The 21,526-nt window shown below is 37.9% G+C and overlaps 1 protein-coding gene across 1 annotated transcript in view; it reads right to left on the bottom strand.

Annotated features, from left to right (window-relative positions):
- LOC133660207 (eukaryotic translation initiation factor 3 subunit H) overlaps positions 1–21,526 on the bottom strand; it is a 136,820-nt gene that overhangs the window by 108,273 nt on the left and 7,021 nt on the right. The window lies entirely within an intron of this gene.

Raw genomic sequence — 21,526 nt, forward strand, 5'->3', positions numbered from 1 at the left:
ATTTTGCTTTAAAATGTGCAAAAATAAAGATAAACATCCAATACAAAAAAGTGCAAAACGAAATATTCTGTAACAACAGTGTAAACATTTCAACAAAAGTGAAAGTATTGCTTATTTGCTAAAATGTGCAAAAATAAAGATAAACATCCAATACAAAAAAGTGCCAATCTAAATATTCTGGAGCACTGTAAACATTAAGTATTGCTTTTAAAATGTGCAAAATAAACATCCAGTCCAACACAGTACACAATAACCAATTCTACTCATTCCAGTGAGTGACTAACAGTTGTAATGAAGAAAGGTTAGCATGTGTACATGCTCTGGTTCTTTTCTTGTTTACAATATTCCCAGCAGCTGAAAATAGGCGCTCAGAAGGGGTTGATGTGGCTGGAACTGAGAGCTAATTAGCCTTCACCTCAAGCCAGGACTGCGAGTGAGCTGAGCTGCAGTTTATATTTCTAGAAGGTCAACGGGCTCATAGTGATGTTACTAGTAGTTGACTGGGAGGTGTTTATTATCATTTGGGGAGAGTCCGCTGCCTGATGCTCACCTGCTAAACACCTATCTGCTCCACGCTGAAGCGCTGACTACATGCGCTCTGAATACGCACTGCTGATTGGCTGGTAATGCTTCGTGTGTACCAATCAGATGGTTGGGTGGGTGGGACAATGCTGCGTGCTGAGACAGAAGCAGACGGAGCAAAGCAGCTTGTTAACACTTTAGCTTTAGCTTAGAAACTCGTTCGGTACACCCCCTTACCGAACCGAAAGCCCCGTACCGAAACGGTTTAATACAAAACACGTACTGTTACACCCCTAGCAGATACAAATGACACATTCATGTTTTTGTGTAATGATGACAACGTATGCTCGCGCGGACGATTGACTAGTTGATGGTTTTCTTTTCAAATGTTCGTTCATAGCCGTTGTGCTGCTATGATAGGCCATTTCCGCTCGACACAGTGTGCATACAACAACATTATTAGGTCGTTTATTGAAATACTCCCACACTTTTGACCACTTTTGGCATGCTTTTCCCCCCTCGCTCGCATCGTCTGCTTTGATCGTCTGCTTTGCGCTTCGCCATGACGGTAGTGTGACGTAAATATCCTTTAACCCTTTGTCTTTTGACATGTTTCCCTCCAATTAATTTCCTCCTTTTTTATTCTATCTCTTCATTTTGTTCTTGGGCCCTGTACCGAGGATGTCGTTGTGGCTTGTGCAGCCCTTTGAGACACTTGTGATTTAGGGCTATATAAATAAACATTGATTGATTGATTGATTCTTGTTAACACCCACAGCAGGAGAACGATGTGCTCTCCAGGCTGGGGTCTAGGGGGCCACAGCTAGGGTTGGGTATCGTTTGAATTTGAACGATTCTGATTCTGATTCCGATTCTTTGTTTCGATTCCGATTCCTGGCGATTCCGATTCTTTTAAGAGGCAGGGTCAAAGAAAAGTTTAGGATATTTTAAATGAGCTAGCTAACCTACAGTTTTTCTGAATGAAATAGTCTGACATTCTCCATCTATTTTAATTCTATTAACTTTTTATGAACTTTACTATAAATTCCTCACAGGGCTGTTTTCAACTAGAATATAAATATCAAATCTATGAACTTGAATATACATATTATAAATTATGAATACATTTTCCCAGGGGTACACTTTCCTCAAGAGAGCTTTATTTTTGAAAACCTCATGAAAACACATTTACACACAAGTGTATGATGCTGCAGGAAACCTCATGAAAACACATTTACACACACAAGTGTATGATGCTGCAGGTACTTAAAAATGTTACCGTGCTCCCACTGTTGGGCTAACCTGGTGCAGAAAAGCAAATAAACAATAAGAAAACACCTTGCAAAACCCAGTCCAGATTAGCAGCAGGTACAGTATAAAATCAGAGACAGTTCTTGTTTAGGAAAATGACCATATCCGCCTTCTCAGGCAGGATGCGTGAGCGTTCTGGACAGATAAGTGTCTCCTGCTGTGGAAAATACACGTTCGCTGGGTGTGGAAGAAGCTTGAACGCATTAATAGGAGAAAGCTAGATCTGACAGCAAAGGATAAGTCTTTTGTTGGTTCCACCGGACCACCACCATGCAGCAGGGTCGTCAGACATAAGTATCGGTGGAACATCCTGGTACATATGCAGCTCTCTCCCCACTCATTTCTTGATGGACATGGAGCTCTGTTATTTCGCGGTTATTTAATTTTTTTTGTGTAAAGTAAAGCCACACTTTCGACCGCCGACGCCCGCTATCCATGCTTGAGCTTGACTGACTCGCTCGGCTATGCTAACACTTCCGGCGGTGGGCGCTTCTTCTTCTTCCGGTTCGGTGGACATATTTTTTTCCGGTCGGCGGACTGGTATCGAAAATAGGAATCGAAATTTAAACTTTTGAACGATTCCGGGAGAATCGGAAAGTTAGTCCCGGTTCCAATCGATACTCGATACCCAACCCTAATCATCATACATACCTCGTGTAAATGATTCCACCATAGTAAGGTGATTTTTACCCAATGTGTGTTTGTTGTTGCGTCTTGTTCGTCTCGTAAAGAGTTGTATTTCCCACACTCGGCTGCAAGCTTCGGTTCCAAATGCTGTTTTTTGTTGTGCTGCTGCCTTTTTGAAACAAACTTTTCAGCATGCAGTCATCACTTGTTCAACGCCTGTTGCCACTAAACCAAAGTAAAGACAACACTTTTTTTGGAACACGTCTTGCTCTCGTTAGCGTTAGCTATGTTTTGCTAGGTGTGCCGTTTAGGAAGTAAGGGGACAGCGCAAGCTACGGAAGCTCCTAAGGGGCAAAAAGTATGCCAGAGCAAGAGGAGACTTTTTTTTATTAGTAATTGTTTTTAAATCGTCTGCAACAAAAAAAATGAACATATCGATAAAATTGAGATATCGCCCAGGCCTAGTTTCCGGCGTCCTTGACCACTAATAATCAGTATAGGCCAGGGGTCACCAACCTTTTTGAAACCAAGAGCTACTTCTTGGGTACTGATTAATGCGAAGGGCTACCAGTTTGATACACACTTAAATAAATTGCCAGAAATAGCCAATTTGCTCAATTTACCTTTAACTCTATGTTATTATTAATAATTAATGATATTTATCTTTGTGGAAACACTGATCATCTTAATGATTTCTCACATTAAATATATATAGAAACAGATAAATATCAATATGCAACACTTTATTTTTATATTTTCTCTAAGTGCACATTTTTAAAATTGAATATTTTCAAATGATCACTTCTAAGACAGTCTTGTGAAATCACAATATCCCATTTTAACTAGCTAGCCACTAACATTTTTTTTAACAAATCATGAATTACTTTGCACCATGTTTGTACAAATAATAACACATGTAAAAAATTTTAAAAAATTCAAAATAATGTATGGAACATCATTAGTAATTTTTCCTGATTAAGATTTAAATAGGTTAAAATCCAATCTGCAATTTGTTAGAATATATAACAAATTGGATCAAGCTATATTTCTAACAAAGACAAATCATTATTTCTTCTAGATTTTCCAGAACAAAAATTTTAAGACATTCAAAAGACTTTGAAATAAGATTTAAATTTGATTCTACAGATTTTTTAGATTTGCCAGAATATTTTTTTTGAATTTTAATCAAAATACGTTTGAAGAAATATTTTACAAATATTCTTCGTCGAAAAACAGAAGCTAAAATGAAGAATTAAATCAAAATGTATTTATTATTCTTTACAATAAAAAAAAAAAAATACTTGAACATTGATTTAAATTGTCAGGAAAGAAGAGGAAGGATTTTAAAAGGTAAAAAGGTATATGTTTAAAAATCTTAAAATCATTTTTAAGGTTGGATTTTTTCTCTAAAATTGTCTTTCTGAAAGTTATAAGAAGCAAAGTAAAAAAATAAAAGAATGTATTTAAACAAGTGAAGACCAAGTCTTTAAAATATTTTCTTGGCTTTTCAAATTCTATTTGAGTTTTGTCTCTCTTAGAATTAAAAATGTCGAGCAAAGCGAGACCAGCTTGCTAGTTGTGGGGAGGCGGGGCCGGCGGACCGACGGCGCCCGCTCCAATATGGCGGCGAGGAGGCGTGGACGAGCGAGCGGCAAGGTGGGGCGCGCTGGGAGCGACGCCGCAATCAGCATAAGGTGCGTGGAGCGCGCAGCTGTGGACAGTGCAATCACCCTCTCGGACCGTATAAAAGGGCGAGAAACGTGAACATCAAGGGAGGAGACGGAGAAAGACGGCGGACGGGAGGAAACCATTCGGTGCTCACGTGAGAAAAAAGGCAGCTGCTGAAAAGCATGCAAAAGACTCTGTGATTGAAATAATAAAGAAGTCTAAACCGTCTCAGACAATGTCTTCCCTGGATGGTCCTGAGAACCCGCACGACAGTTAGGACTGTCACACTAGTAAATAAATAAAATTTAAAAAATAGAGGCAGCTCACTGGTAAGTGCTGCTATTTGAGCTATTTTTAGAACAGGCCAGCGGGCGACTCATCTGGTCCTTACGGGCGACGTGGTGCCCGCGGGCACCGCGTTGGTGACTCCTGGTATAGGCCCTGAAAAAACAATATCGGTCGATCTTACCACACACGACGCCATACGACGCCAACCTGATTTGTATAAACTAAGGCTGCAGCTAACGATTATTTTTCTATCGATTAATCTATAGATTATTTTTTTTTCGATTAATCGGTTAATCTATAGATTTTTTTTCGATTAATCTATAGATTATTTTTCCTTTTACCGATTATTTTTTTATTCAAAATGAAGATGAAAAAATAAATGTAGGCCAGTTTTTTCAAAAGGCATGGCTTTTATTTACAAAAAAAAGAAGTATGGCCACTCAGTCAACATTGACAACAACATGACTAAATATTCTGTAACAATGTAAACATTTAAAACTTTTAACATTTAACAAAATTAAAAGTAGCTTATTTGCTTTTTAATGTGCAAATATAAAAGTCAACATCCAGTGCAAATCTTAATATTCTGCAATAGTATAAGCATTTCAAAAGTAAAAGTATTGCTTATATTGCTTTAAAATGTGCAAAAATAAAGATAAACATCCAATACAAAAAAGTGCTAAACGAAATATTCTGTAACAACAGTGTAAACATTTCAACAAAAGTGAAAGTATTGCTTATTTGCTAAAATGTGCAAAAATAAAGATAAACATCCAATACAAAAAAGTGCCAATCTAAATATTCTGGAGCACTGTAAACATTAAGTATTGCTTTTAAAATGTGCAAAATAAACATCCAGTCCAATACAGTACACAATAACCAATTCTACTCATTCCAGTGAGTGACTAACTGTAATGAAGAAAGGTTAGCATGTCTACATGCTCTGGTTCTTTTCATGTTTACAATATTCCCAGCAGCTGAAAATAGGCGCTCAGAAGGGGTCGATGTGGCTGGAACTGAGAGCTAATTAGCCTTCACCTCAAGCCAGGACTGCGAGTGAGCTGAGCTGCAGTTTAAGTTTCTAGAAGGTCAACGGGCTCATAGTGATGTTACTAGTAGTTGACTGGGAGGTGTTTATTATCATTTAGGGAGAGTCCGCTGCCTGATGCTCACCTGCTAAACACCTATCTGCTCCACGCTGAAGCGCTGACTACATGCGCTCTGAATACGCACTGCTGATTGGCTGATAATGCTTTGTGTGTACCAATCAGATGGTTGTGTGGGTGGGACAATGCTGCGTGCTGAGACAGAGGCAGAAGGAGCAAAGCAGCTTGTTAAGACTTTAGCAGCTAAAGTTAGCTTTAGCTTAGAAACTCGTTCGGTACACCCCCGTACCGAACCGAAAGCCCCGTACCGAAACAGTTCAATACAAAACACGTACCGTTACACCCCTAGCAGATACAAATGACACATTCATGTTTTTGTGTAATGATGACAACGTATACTCGCGCGGACGATTGACTAGTTGATGGTTTTCTTTTCAAATGTTCGTTCATAGCCGTTGTGCTGCTATGATAGGCCATTTCCGCTCGACACAGTGTGCATACAACAACATTATTAGGCCGTTTATTGAAATACTCCCACACTTTTGACCACTTTGGGCGTGATTTTTCCCCCTCGCTCGCATCGTCTGCTTTGATCGTCTGCTTTGCGCTTCGCCATGACGGTAGTGTGACGTAAATATGCGACGCGTCGACGCACAAAAACGGCGTCGACGTATTTACGTAACCGATGACGTCGACGCGTCGTTTCAGCCTTAGTATAAACTACCCTCAACTGTGAATCCACACAAGTCCAAGGGAACTTAAAGTTCCTGAACTTTAGGTGGAAAAGAGGCTTATGTGTGCTATGTAAGAAGCCTCTCGTTCAATGTCTGCTGGGATGGGATTTAGCTCACTCAAGTGCTGAATGTGGTCAAGTGGAAGTACCTTAATTAAAATAATTTATGTAAAATGTTTTATCATCACAAAAAATGCTGTTACTTTTTTTGTTATACAATAATGACATTGTTGCAGCATTGACTAGGGATGATGTTTGATAAAAAATTATCGAGTTCGAGCCTATTATCGAATCCTCTTATCGAACAGATTCCTTATCGATTCTCTTATCGAGTCCAAATAGGTTGTTGTATATGGAAAAAAACAATATTTGGTTTAACAAAAGCTCACTTTTATTATATAAGAAAACAATTTAATCTAATAAATAAATAAATATTGAGTGTTACCCCCCTAAAAAAATAAAATAAAATAAATAAATATTGACTGTTGTTACCCAAAGTATATTAAGTGGGATTTTTCAGAAAAACAAATATATACAGTAACACAAAAACAACCTGTCTCTGTGATCACTATAGGTGTATAAATAATAATATAGTGTTAAATAAAATCAGTCCCTTGGGCACAAAACTGAAAATAATACAGCTCTCCAAAAAGTGCAATTCTGCTGCTATTTGACATAACTGTTTGTTATGATGCTTTGACATTTTTGCACTTTATTTCTTTATTGAAAGAAAATTCTATGAAGAGAAAAGTTCTTTGCAAATGTGGTTACAATGCTAAAAAATGAAAAGTTAAAGCTAAAAAAAAGAAATACACTTTATTGAGTTAACATTATTTCTTTATAGGGGGAAAGATGTTATGAGCTAGGGAATATAACAACTACACTACCCAGCATAGTTTATGAACAGGTCGATAGTTACCTTGCCACTAATAAACTAATGTACAAATTCCAATCCGGCTTCAGAACTAACCACTCCACTGACACATGCCTTCTCTATCTGACCGACCACATCAAACATGAGGTGGACGCGGGCAAATACTGCGGCATGGTCATGCTGGACCTTCAGAAGGCCTTTGACACCGTTATCCACGCTATACTGTTGGATAAGCTCAGAGCAATCGGATTTAACAAAACCTCATGGAGCTGGATGCAATCTTACTTGGAGGGGAGGGAGCAGGTGGTAGAGGTGAACGGCACTGTGTCCCCCCCCCCCCCCCCCTCTCGGTGAGCTGTGGAGTCCCCCAAGGCAGTATATTGGGACCTTCACTGTTCCTAATTTACATAAACGACATGTCATCGGCATGCGACTGTGAATTGTTTTTGTTTGCGGATGACTCTGCCTTGCTGGTATCCGGCAAGGACAAGTCACAGGTGGAGAAAATCCTCAGTGCTGAGCTCTGTAGAACTTGCACCTGGCTCGCTGACAACAAGCTATCCATAAACTTGGGTAAAACAGAATCCATCCTGTTTGGGTCCCACATCAAACTTAAGAAAGTCAATGACTTCACCATAAAAGTAGGTGACATTGTTATCACCAGGAAAGATGAGGTCACCTACCTAGGTTCCATTCTAGAGGCTAACCTTTCCTGTGATAAAATGGCAACCAAGGTAATCAAAAAGGTTAACCAACGAACGAGATTCCTCTACAGAATTTCCTCTCTGGTCAACAAAAGCACCTTGAGGATTCTGGCGGGAACTCTCGTTCAACCCTTTTTCGATTACGCATGCACCTCCTGGTACCCCAGCACCTCCAAAACCCTCAAATCTAAACTCCAAACATCTCAGAACAAGCTAGTCAGGTTACTTCTAGACCTCCACCCCAGATCCCACCTCACTCCTACCCACTTCTCTAAAGTGGGCTGGCTCAAGGTGGAGGACAGAGTTAAACAACTTGCACTGAGCCTAGTCTATAAAATCTGCTACACCTCCCTGATACCAAAGTACATGTCAAACTACTTCCTTAACGTAAATGACCACCATAACCACAACACCAGGGGGAGCTCCACTAACCACGTTAAACCCAGATTCCGAACTAACAAAGGTCTTAACTCATTCTCTTTCTATGCCACATCAATGTGGAATGCGCTGCCAACAGGTATAAAAGAAAGGGCATCTCTATCCTCCTTCAAAACCGCAATAAAAGTTCACCTCCAGGCAGCTACAACCCTAAACTAACACCCTCCCCGGATTGCTAATAATCAAATGCAAACAATCAAATGCAGATACTTTTTCTTATGCCTTCTGATCTCGCTCTCTCTCTCTCTCTCTCTCTCTATGTCCACTACTTGATGTCCATATCCTCCCCCCCCCCCCCTCCACACCCCTGATTGTAAATAATGTAAATAATTCAATGTGATTATCTTGTGTGATGACTGTATTATGATGATAGTATATATCTGTATCATGAATCAATTTAAGTGGACCCCGACTTAAACAAGTTGAAAAAGTTATTCGGGTGTTTTAGTGGTCAATTGTACGGAATATGTACTTCACTGTGCAACCTACTAATAAAAGTCTCAATCAATCAATCAATCAATCAGCATGCAACGGGAGTGACGAGCATGTGCGGTAGCCCCGAAAAGTGTTGTTGCATATCGTCACCCGGCAGCTAAGAATGAGGTTATGAGCACGCTGTGAAAGTAAACGTCAAGAACTCAGCCAACACGCCTCGTCTGCATTATTTATAATTAGACAGACAACACATATACAGTGTGATTTTGTTTTGTTTACAAGGAAAGAAAAACAAAAGTTAAAAAAGGGAGATGTCATATATGTATGCGCTGCGGTTGCTTTAAGAACGTTGCGACAGCTGCCGTAAAGGAGGTGCGTTGCGAGCCTGGTTGCTATGTTTCCGGTTTGTCGTAAAAGTGTTCGTCATGTGTTTGTACCCTGCTCAAATCTCTCAGTAAAGTTATTCATTGGATTATACCTTTTGTTTTTAACTTTATTACACCTTGGAGCGCTTTTTCCCGTCCATTTTTTTCCTGCTTTCCCTATCTGCGCCTAATGACTGAGCTACGTGACGCCATTTCTTGTGATGTCACACGGAGCATTTCTGGTCGGGACGGGATTCGTTCCGAGGGATTCGAATAAAGAACCAACTCTTTTTCTTTACTATAGTGGTCTCGATAACGGGTACCGGTTCTCAAAAAGGGATTCGAGTCCAAGGACTCGGTTCTTTTCTTATTGAACAACCAGGAAAACCGGTTTCGAGTATCATCCCTAGCAATGGCCACAGACCAGCCAATGCTTTCAGTAGATCAGTCGTTTTTTTTAAACCGGCTTTGAAGTGTCATTGTGATGCTCATGAACATTAAAAGCGAGCTATGCTTCTGTCTCATTGACTTGACACAGAATGTTGAAAAAAACACTTGAAACAGCAACAGAAAGCTTCTATCTTGTTTGTTTTAAAGCTGCTGAGAACACAGTACCATTAACTTATTATCTGTCCCTAGATTGCAAAATACTACTACTGTCATCTCAAGTTAAATTTCCAACATAGCAAGCAATCATTAAATAAAATGGGTTTGCGGCAGAGAAACCCCTAATGCTAGGTTCACACCAACGGCGCTTTGACGGCGCTTTGACGGTGCTTTAGTGTGGCATGCAAAGCGGCATGCAAAGCGGCATGCAAAGCGGCATGCAAAGCAGCGTTAAAGCGTAACAAAGCCTGATTAAAGCGTGAGGGTTGTAATGGATCGTGGGAAAGCTTGTAGTGAAGCAGGACATGCAGCAAGTGCGCCAAAAATTTTTAAACGGTTTAAAAAAAATTGGCGCTGTCAAGGATGGAATAAAGCGCCGAGAGCGTATCAAAGCCTGACAAAGCCTGACAAAGCTTGATTCAAAGCGTAGGAAAGCTTAACAGATCTTGGTTCAAAGCGCGGACCCCAGTCTACAACTACAAATAGAAAGTGACTGTGATATTGACTAGTGACATTGAATATAAAAAATAAAAGAAATGCCTATTAAGTTAAGTTAAAGTTAAAGTACCAATGATTGTCACACACACACTAGGTGTGGTGAAATTTGTCCTCTGCATTTGACCCATCCCCTTGGGGAGCAGTGGGGAGCAGTGGGCAGCAGCGGCGCCGCGCCCGGGAATCATTTTTGGTGATTTAACCCCCAATTCCAGCCCTTGATGCTGAGTGCCAAGCAGAGAGGTAATGGGTCCCATTTTTATAGTCTTTGGTATGACTCGGCTGGGATTTGAACTCCAACGTACATTATTGTCAACTAGCATAAGAAATGAAAGATAGATATTTATTAAGATGACAAAGAAATAAAATAAATGAAGATATAAAACATAATAATAAATAAACATAATATAACGAAAAAAAAGAGAAATTGAAAAAATAAATGAATATAAAACATAATAAATAATAAACATAACGAAAAAAGAGAAATTGAAAAAATAAATGAATATAAAACATAATAAATAATAAATAATAAACATAATAATGGAAAAAAAAGAGAAATTGAAAAAATAAATGAATATAAAACATAATAAATAATAAACATAATATAACGAAAAAAGAAGAGAAATTTAAAAAATAAATGAATATAAAACATAATAAATAATAAACATAATATAACGAAAAAAGAAGAGAAATTGAAAAAATAAATGAATATAAAACATAATAAATAATAAATAATAAACATAATATAACGGGGAAAAAAGAGAAATTGAAAAAATAAATGAATATAAAACATAATAAATAATAAACATAATATAACGAAAAAAGAAAAGAAATTGAAAAAATAAATGAATATAAAACATAATAAATAATAAACATAATATAACGAAAAAAAAGAGAAATTGAAAAAACAAATGAATATAAAACATAATAAATAATAAACATAATATAACGAAAAAAAGAGAAATTGAAAAAATAAATGAATATAAAACATAATAAATAATAAACATAATATAACGAAAAAAGAAGAGGAATTGAAAAAAAAAATGAATATAAAACATAATAAATAATAAACATAATATAACGGGAAAAAAAGAGAAATTGAAAAAATAAATGAATATAAAACATAATAAATAATAAATAATAAACATAACGAAAAAAGAAGAGAAATTGAAAAAATAAATGAATATAAAACATAATAAATAAACATAATATAACGGAAAAAAAGAGAAATTGAAAAAACAAATGAATATAAAACATAATAAATAATAAATAATAAACATAATATAACGAAAAAAGAAGAGGAATTGAAAAAATTAATGAATATAAAACATAATAAATAATAAATAATAAACATAATATAACGGAAAAAAAGAGGAATTGAAAAAATAAATGAATATAAAACATAATAATAAATAATAAACATAATATAACGAAAAAAGAAGAGAAATTAAAAAAATTAATGAATATAAAACATAAAACATAATATAACGAAAAAAAAGAGAAATTGAAAAAATAAATGAATATAAAAAAATGTGTGGAAAACAGTATACTGAGTTTTTCACCTTTTTTTTACTTATTTTTTTATCATATTTCTCTTTTTTATTACATTATGTGTTTTATCCTGTATATAATAAAACAAAAAGAGAAATCAAAGAAATAGATAAATCTAAAAAAATGTGGGGGAAACTTAGTATACTGAGTTTTTCACATTTTTTTTACTTGTTTATCATATTTCTCTTTTTTATTATATTATGTGTGCGCACGCAATTTATTCATAAAATTCACAAAATAATTATCACAGCATCTTCCAAATTGCACATAATTACATAACAATATCACATTTCAAAGTCATTATTACAAATTAATGTTCAAAATGTTCATGACACATTAATCCCAATGCACAACAGAGCTTGATAATCGTGTCAGAGCCTGATTTAAAGCGTCAGGATCGCATCAAAGCATAATAAAGTTCAATAAAGCGTAATAAAACGTATCAAAGCGTGATTTAAAGCATATCAAAGCGGGATCAAATCGTGAGGAACGGTAATTCGTCCCCCCAAAGCGGCAACTAATTCGTATCAGAGCGTATCAAAGCATAACATTACTTCAGAGATCGGGATATTCGTGGAAAAATTGACAAAAATGACGGCGCTTTGCTCGCCGCTTTGCTCGCCGCTTTAAAGCGCGGCAAGCGCCGTTGGTGTGAACCAGGCATAATATAAGAAGTGAAAAAAAACTCTACAGAGGAAATAGTTAATGTCTGTTTTTATTTATCCAAATGCAATGAGAGTGTGGACAAAAGGGCAAACATAGTATAATTGAGCTTTTTTACCAATGTAGAATATACTTTCGCGTAGGGCTGGGCGATATATCGAATATACTCAATGTATCGCGGGTTTGTCTCGGGTTTGCGATGTAGAAAATGACTATTTTGTGAGTATTTGAGTATATGTTCTCACACAGTTGCTTTTAGCTGCGGGCAGTACACTACAGGCTTTTCTCACTCTTTCTTGGCGCACCTTCTTACATACGTCGCATACTGTCGCGCGTGCAACGTCATATGCCCTCGCGGAGCAGTGAGGTAGCGGCATTGGTAACGTTAGCAGTGGCAGATGGTGCAAGCGGAGCGGTGCGAGTGGTAATACGAGAGAGAGAAGGTGCAAATCTGGTTACAAATGGAGGAAGAATAATTAATTCCCAAGAAAAACAGCACGGGGTCCATCGTCTGGCAGTGGTTTGGCTTCAAGCGGGAAGATGTTGAACAGACAACCGTAATATGTGAAGTATGCGGCAAAAGCGTTTTTACAAAAAGTAGCAGCACTTCTAATTCGTACCATCATTTGAAAAGTCACCCGCTAGAGAATGAAGAGTGCTTGAAACTCTGCATATCAACATCTTGGTTGGTGCCACAACCAACAAAATGCCAAAGCAACCAGCACTGACCAAATTGAGCCTGGCGTCTTCCATTTCCACATCATCACCGTATGAAAAAAATTGTCAAAAACAGGAGATAACGTCCACAGTAACCTACCACATAGCGAAGGACATACACAATTTAATTTCCTATAATGCAGCTCATTTTTATTTGACAGTTATTGAAATATCTTGTGTGACATCATGCACAAAAGTGCACTTTATTTGTTTTAAAATATTGTAGTGGTGTTCTGTACAAAAAGTGCACTTTAATTTAGTGTTGTTTTGATATGTCATCTTAGTAACATCATGCACAAAAATGCATTAATAGCTTGTTTTAAAATGTCTCTGAAAATCTTGCACTTTCTGTTATGAAATTACATGAATGTTTGTGCCACTGCTTAATAACTGTTTAAAAAATACAGTTTTAGTAAATTGACTTAGTTGGGATTTCCCTCTGCATGAAAGTTTAAAATTGGCATATATTAATGCAGTATGAACAAGAATGTTTTAATGTAGACACATAGAATCATCATACTGGTGTGATTATATGCATCAAGTGTTCATTCAAGGCTAAGGCAAAATATTGAGATATATATTGTGTATCGTGACATAATATCGAGATATTAATAAAAGGCCATATCGCCCAGCTCTACTTTCACGTCACAAAGTTAACACAAGCAAATCAGTCTTGCTCCTCCCCTTGCGGGACCTTGACGAGTACATCCAAACAAAATGTAGCTTTGCGTCAGCGGCAATGCAGACCACAGAGCTGCGATTGGTCAGCTTGTTACTACATAATTTCTAGGTTTCCTGCTCGCCAAAAGCAAAAAAACTACAACTTCCCTTATAGAAACAATGTAGCAAATCAAGGGCCGTTTTAATTAGAGAAATCTGCAAATATGACCATGCATACAATACTTTCTCACCGAACTTCAAAGATTCCATTGACTCGTTTAGGGGGTCGCACACACTACCTTCAAAAACGTTTGCTCTTCCAGTTTTAAAGCAGTGTGTACAGTAAAAGTGACCGTTGCTTTAAAATGATTAGTTCCAGTTCCCACATTAAAGTGAGTGTCGCTTCAGACACCATTGTGAACTACTACACACAGGAAGCATGAGGTTGCTCATATGGAAAACACTGCCCCTTAGGGTTTTGAAAGAGAATAATACATCCCATGGTCTGTCCCAGTCATATATGGCTCATCGTCTCACGGACAACAATATATGTTGAGTTGCGTAATTTGTAATAGTAATGTCTGATTGAGACAGTCATAATGTAACGGTCATACATGCTCATCAGATAATCTTTGTATTATTTTTAAAAATGGCTATGGTTAGTTGATCTACAATGAGGTAATTGCATGTGAGTATTCTGAGCAATACTGGAGTGGAAGAGTTGTGCACATTTACAATGATACATGAGTCTCATAAAGTGTGAAGAAAATGTTACTTTACTTCTGTGGGAGGGTATATTTGGACACGTATTTCAGAACATCCATACACCATTGTATGCATTTAATTTTTAATGCCAGATAAAAATGGGCCAACAGGAAAAGTCTCCAGATTGAAAGGCTCGTTTGACCTCTAATGTTGTGTCACCGGCTCCAGCAGCGTAAGGCTGTGGCTTATTTAAACACACACTTGTTTTTAGACATATGCACACGCACAAAACTAGCAAGCAAAGGAAAATAGCTAAACCAAAGAGTTAAAAAGGCAAGGCAACGGGTCTAAATGAAAAGGTAGAGACACAGACTCAAAGCATTGTGTGGAGCATAAATCACAGTGATAACAGTGTGGGCAGGTCATAGAAAAACATTAATAATACACACATACAACGAAAAAGAGGGTGGGCAGTCCTGAAATCAAGCTCACAACAACAAAAATACCCATCAAAATCATGAGCCAACCCCAGTGGTGTCACCAGCCTGCTACACACACGCACACACACACACGCACGCACGCACACGCGCACACGCGCACACGCACACACGCACACGCACACACACACACACACACACACACACACACACACACACACACACACACACACACACACACACACACACACACACACACACACACACACACACACACACACACCTGTCTGGGCACATGATATAATCTGGTAGCGTGTTGGATCTGTAACCTTAAAAGCAAAAGTGCTAGGAATGGTAGAGGAGAGAATATGGCTTGGAGTGAAGAAAAAATAATTCTAAGTACCGGCCTTCCATCCCAGGCTCCTTTAATGAAAAAGGTTGGACGCAGATCTAAAGAAAAGGTCAGGAGGAAGGGGGGACAGGTGACCAGGTGAGGGCAAGAAGACAAGACAGGTGAACTAAATAATGTTTGTTACATACCGAGTTCCATGTTTATTATATTTAAAAAATTGTAATTATTTGTCGAAGGTACACTTACTAAAGATAAAAAACTATCTACGATTAAGTGCAATTATTTACAAGTTAACAGACAAAATGCAATTAATTGCAATGAAATATTTTAATCATTTGACAGCCCTACTTATAACACATCATGCATTCTAAAACATTCCTAACAGTAACATGGAAACGTAAATGGGTACTGGAATCTCAATATACTCAGGACAGGGTTTCCCTTACATGTAATTGATCGTGGAGAAGGCGGAATACAGTGCAGCCTGTCTTACAATGTACAAAATGCAGCAACGATATAAGAAAAAAATATGTTACTAATAACTAATACCACAGATTTGTTTTTCAATATATGTATAACATTTTTTAAGCATTTTTAAAGAAAATATATGCATCATCGTTGATTATGCAAATTATATGCTGACATCTTGACCACGCCCCTAACCCTGCTCCCACCAACACAAGTACAGTATATTGGTAATCTGGGTGAAACCCTGCATGGTATTCTAAAATCTGCGATCTACTGAGACCGCAGTAAGTGAACCGCCAAATGGCAAAGGGGAAACTTTACACCAACAACAACCTGACATTGGAAGAAAATGTAGAGCTGGTTAAACCTTCATAGTTAAAAAGTTTTGTCCATTTTTGAGAGCAGGCTTCACTAAAATGATTGAGCAAACCTGGCTCAAGATATATGTTCCCAAAGATGTTTCATGTGGCTGAGCTTTGAGTTTTTACGTTTTTCGACACCACACCAATTCAACCACACCTTTACGGACACAGCTATGTTGTGACTGATAAGGGCATTGCTCAAACTGAAAGCAAGGGACATCATTCACAAGATCTTAAAAAGGTGTTTATACAAACATAAATTTATAAATTACCGATTAAAATGGTTGCCTTAGGACGTTTGTCCAGTGTACTGTTGTATAAGCAACGAATGGGGTTATAAAATCAGATCTTACAGTCAAACTAATTCTGACCTTATTCCTTCAGTGCGTTCTATAATTTGTAGGATAAATGCAAATATAGGCTACATAAAAAAATACTTAATTTAAAGATTATGGACAACTGATTGAACAAACACTGCAATTAAATTTAAGTGCAGTCACTACATCAAACAGTCCTTTTTGGAAAACCTGGCTGTAAAAAGTGATTTTAATGTCAACAGATTGGGTGTAACAATATAGCCTATAGCCACCTCGAGGTTTTTGCACATGCTCAGCTGGGAAGGCATCTGGAGTCTATATATGAAGGCTGGCGCATCACATTTAAGGCAAAAAAGTTTCCAACATAAAAACCCATCTGAAACATTCTGGGATGTATAGACAGTACACTCTTTGCAGCACTTGTTTAAGATTGTCCAAACTTTGTGGTCAACAAAGCTTTCTAAAGTTTTTCAATAAAATTCAATGTAGACACCTCGGGCCAAATGCACAGTATCATTGTTTTTGCTTTGCAGGACACCAAATTGGAAATTAACACTTTAATTTCCCCATATCCTTCAAAGTCTAGATACAGTTTGATGTAGCAAGAGCGTACAAAGGAACACAATATGGTGCATAGTTTCTCAGCCTGGCTCCACACAACAGTGTTTTACAACAACACATTTCTACACTGCAGTACAGTGGAACTAGGTGTGAAGTCGGGGGTGTAACGATTTGTTTTAACAATGGCTGTGTCTCAATTTGGCAGCTGCATCTTTTGCAGTGCGCATTTGTGGGGTGCTGACGTCATCGCGGTGCACGAAGGCTGTCCCAGTTCAAAAAAGTTTCAAGTGTCCTTCGAATGCGGCCGACAAATGTGTCCTTTTCTCCCATTAGCAGAAAGGTTGCATCCGTTTACACTTCGCGTCCTTTCATTTCTCGAAATTCTTTGCGCACTCAACTTTGAAAATGATTTTCAACACGGAGACGCCACCTTAAAATGTAAGTATAGCTTCATTTATTCATTGAAAACAGCCAAAAGCAGACACATCAAGTGATATACATTTGTGTCAAAATACGAGACCTCGACTATCGTAATGTTGAGCGACCTCCGTGCTCTGACGCTCTCTTTACCCCGAGGGAGACATGTATCCGGCCATTGCAGACAGCTTCGTGCCCGGAGCTTTTTTCAATGTTTGAAAGTAAAGCCTCACATCTTCTAATTTACTTTTTAAACCGCAGTAAGTTAAGTAGATTCTATTAATGTGTGGCCAGAAAATTGAAGTACTATAAACATGTGCATCAATGTACCAATATTGATTATTGCTGTTTTTTTGTGTACATTTGCATGTTATTTGAAAATGTTCACTTCTATCAATGATTATTGTGATCTTGTGTTTAACTTTTCTGCTTTTTTCCCCGTGCAGAATAATCAAGGAGGACTTGGACAACAACAGAGCAAAAAGAAATGACACAAACACGTTTATACCAATTTGGATGATCATTTAAAAACTAAGTATTTTTATAACCTATATAAATTAATAAACTCATGTACTGAAACTGTAGTTGTTGTCATTAATTTCCTCTGCCTTCATTGCAAATAATTATATGATAATAGTAATAATATACTATTCCAATATTTATGTTACTGGCTATAATGCAAGCAATGTGACAATTAGAAAATGACATCCATTGTGAATCGAATATTAATAAAGTAACTGCTAAATAAGAGATTGTGGTAGGGATAGACCGTGAGGACTCTTTCTGGGACATCTTCGGGATTGTCTGCATGTTTTTAAAGGTACATGTCCCACTCCAACAAGCATTCACAAGCATACAAATATATCATTAACTAATAATTAGGAATAACAGCTTTAGAACGCTTGTCAACACGTGACATCTCCATGACAAAAATCTCCCATGATCAGGGAAATCAGACGCCGGCGGTGCCGTGAGCTCTTAGCCACTTCCTCTGGAATAAGGTAAAGGACCAAGAGAACACAAAAAAACTATTCGACATTCTTCTCTTAAATTCGTCATTAGTAAACCTCGGGAAACTGAGGAGCAGATAAGTGACGTAAATGTAAGGGCGGGGACAACTGACGTAACCAGGAAGTGTCCCGTAGGCTACACTGTCCCAGCCGCTGCTGGAGGACTCTCGCCAGGACCCACACTTTGTCGACTCCCTGGGCTGGGTCCTTGGAAGGATGCAGCCCCAGAATTGAGACACAGCTATAGATAAGATTCGATATGTGTGGTTGCCGATATAATTCAGAGACAACATTGTTGTTTTAGAAAGACACGATCCAAAACAATTCAGTGAGTGGAAATCGATTCAATAACTTTTTAGCAACCAATGTGACTGTGAAATAAATACTGCAGGCCTCGAATTTTAGCTTTTTAATGTCAAGGCAAGTGTTGCCTTAAAGGAGGGCTCTATCTATTAATATATCGCTCAATTGTTACACCCCTGTCTAAGAGTGTATTCACGCGAGGCCATTCGAACCGCGCTGGGCGTCCATTACAATTGTGTCATAAAGCATTTATGCAAATTAAACTATGAGTATGCATTTGTTCTGGCAAAAAAAATATGGCTTGTACCTGCACTTGCAATGCTAATCCAAGAGTAATACACTCTAGAGTGCAAACGTATCAGATCTCATTTGTAAACTGCACTGTGGCTTTAATCAGAGCTTGTTAACTGACTGCCACAAATCATAGCTTGAAATTAAAAAGGACATTTTCAAATTTACAGCAACTGTTTGATCTTAATAGGTGTGCGATAGAACCTCTCACTGTGGAGCTGGCCACTTTAGAGGCAACACGACTGCTGATGGATTTCAAATCATGGCAACAACAGAGCAATGAGGCTGCTGCTGAGGGTGCACCTGTAGCTACACCTCCGACAGATAGATCATGACGAAACACACGAGCAAGTGTTGCACATCACTACACAAGGGCAGAAGACATTTCATATCACTGCCTGAAACACACACCTTTGCTTTATTGCAAAGGCTCAAACGGAGGTCTTGCTGTTTTTTTATTTAAAACGTTTGGTTGATAAGAATGGCAGAATGAGTAAAGAAAATATAATTACAGCTCTACAGAATACACATTGAGGTGAAATATTTAGATTTGAAATTAGGGTCCCGGAGACTCCAGGGCAACTTTAATTAGCAAGATAAAAGAAAGGCAGCAGCTGGCAAGTTTAAGTCACACTGGGAAAATTAACTGCTTTGTGTCCATGGCATTGGGGGCTGCAGGGATTGAGGGGGGCAAGTGGGGTAAGAGTGGAACTACATGGACATGAAGCAAGTTTGTCCTCTGCTGTTTACAGAGCAGTACTACACAGTCAACACTCACAGTTTCACATAAATACAATCTTGAAGCAGTATATGACTGTGAGACTTTGCTCATTGTCTGTTGGAAATAACCACCTTAGAACATTTTTCTTCAAGATAGATGAGGAAACCCAACATTTTCTCAAACTGATCTGAGAGCAAGGAAACATTGTGGGCTATTTATAACATCATTTAACAATTTAAGATCAACCTAAAATAAATATTGGTAAAATAATTTCATAGAAAAATAATAAAGACTTATTGCATGTCATCTCAGGTGTTTAATCGATCGCAACTGGACTGTTTGGTTTGTCTTAGAAGACGTTTCACCGCTTCTTCAGTTCGTGCTCATAGATTTAGATTGGTCAGATTGAGTCGAGGGACTAGATCTGACCAATCTAAATCTATATCACCCAGCCCTAAGCAGAAGTAGAGTTGTACATTACTTAACTGACAATCAAGTTAGGACTTTCTTAAACAAAAGTGCAAATTAACAATATTAACACTACAGTTTGAACAAAAATACTGGAAAGAATAGAAATGTAGTTTGTCTCTTTTATCCGATTATTAATCGATTAAGCGAAGTAATAATCGACAGATTAATCGATTATCAAATTAATCGTTAGTTGCAGCTGTCACGCCAATTTTCTTCCCATCACAAAAACCTTCCTAACCCCCATTTACTTCCGGGGTCATTTCCGCTTACGTCAGTTCCTCTTACGTCATTGACAGCGATCGATAGCACTTCGTTTGACTCTTTTTTATAATACAGCGTTAACAAAACGTCTGAATTATCAACAATAATGTTGATTTAAAGTACAGACATTTAACATTATATATTAATTAATATTACTGAAATGTTTCAACAATACTGTTGATTTAAAGTACAGACATTTAACAGTATTATATATTAATTAATATTAGTGAAATGGTTTCAACAATAATGTTGATTTAAAGTAGTACAGACATTTAACAGTATTATATATTAATTAATATTTTTTGCACGTTACCACGAAGACAGAAGTTCGCAGCAGCGGCCCTAACACTCCGCTTGAAATGTTGCGAAGCCTGCTGGTGTTTGACATAAGTCCCCTGGGACAGATAAAGACGAATATCATCCAGTGACACCACTATTTTCAGGAGATTTGGATTTATCGATCGCTGGCAATGACGTGAGAGGAAATGACGTAAGTAAGAGGAAATGACCCCGGAAGTAAATGGGGGTTAGGAAGGTTTTTGTGATGGGAAGAAAATTGGCGTGACACAGCCCTAGTTGAAAGACACTAAAGTGACCATTATTGTTTTACACTGGATGTTTATAACGTCATTTTATAGACATGCAACTACGTTTTTTTTTATATTCACTTGAAACAGTAGATCCATCCCATCCATCCATTTTCTACCGCTTATTCCCTTCGGGGTCGCTGGAGCCTATCTCATCTATAATCGGGCGGAAGGCGGGGTACACCCTGGACAAGTCGCCACCTCATCGCAGGGCCAACAGAGATAGACAGACAACATTCACACACTAGGGCCAATTTAGTGTTGCCAATCAACCTATCCCCAGGTGCATGTCTTTGGAGGTGGGAGGAAGCCGGAGTACCCGGAGGGAACCCACACAGTCACGGGGAGGAAATGCAAACTCCACACAGAAAGATCCCAAAGCCGGGATTGAACTCACGACTACTCAGAACCTTCGTATTGTGAGGCAGACGAACTAACCCCTCTGCCACCGTGAAACAGTAGATGTACCTGCATAATTCGTTGCACTTAAAAATACATAT

The sequence above is a fragment of the Entelurus aequoreus genome, linkage group LG11 (assembly GCF_033978785.1).
Source record: "Entelurus aequoreus isolate RoL-2023_Sb linkage group LG11, RoL_Eaeq_v1.1, whole genome shotgun sequence".
Taxonomy (NCBI): Eukaryota; Metazoa; Chordata; class Actinopteri; order Syngnathiformes; family Syngnathidae; genus Entelurus; species Entelurus aequoreus.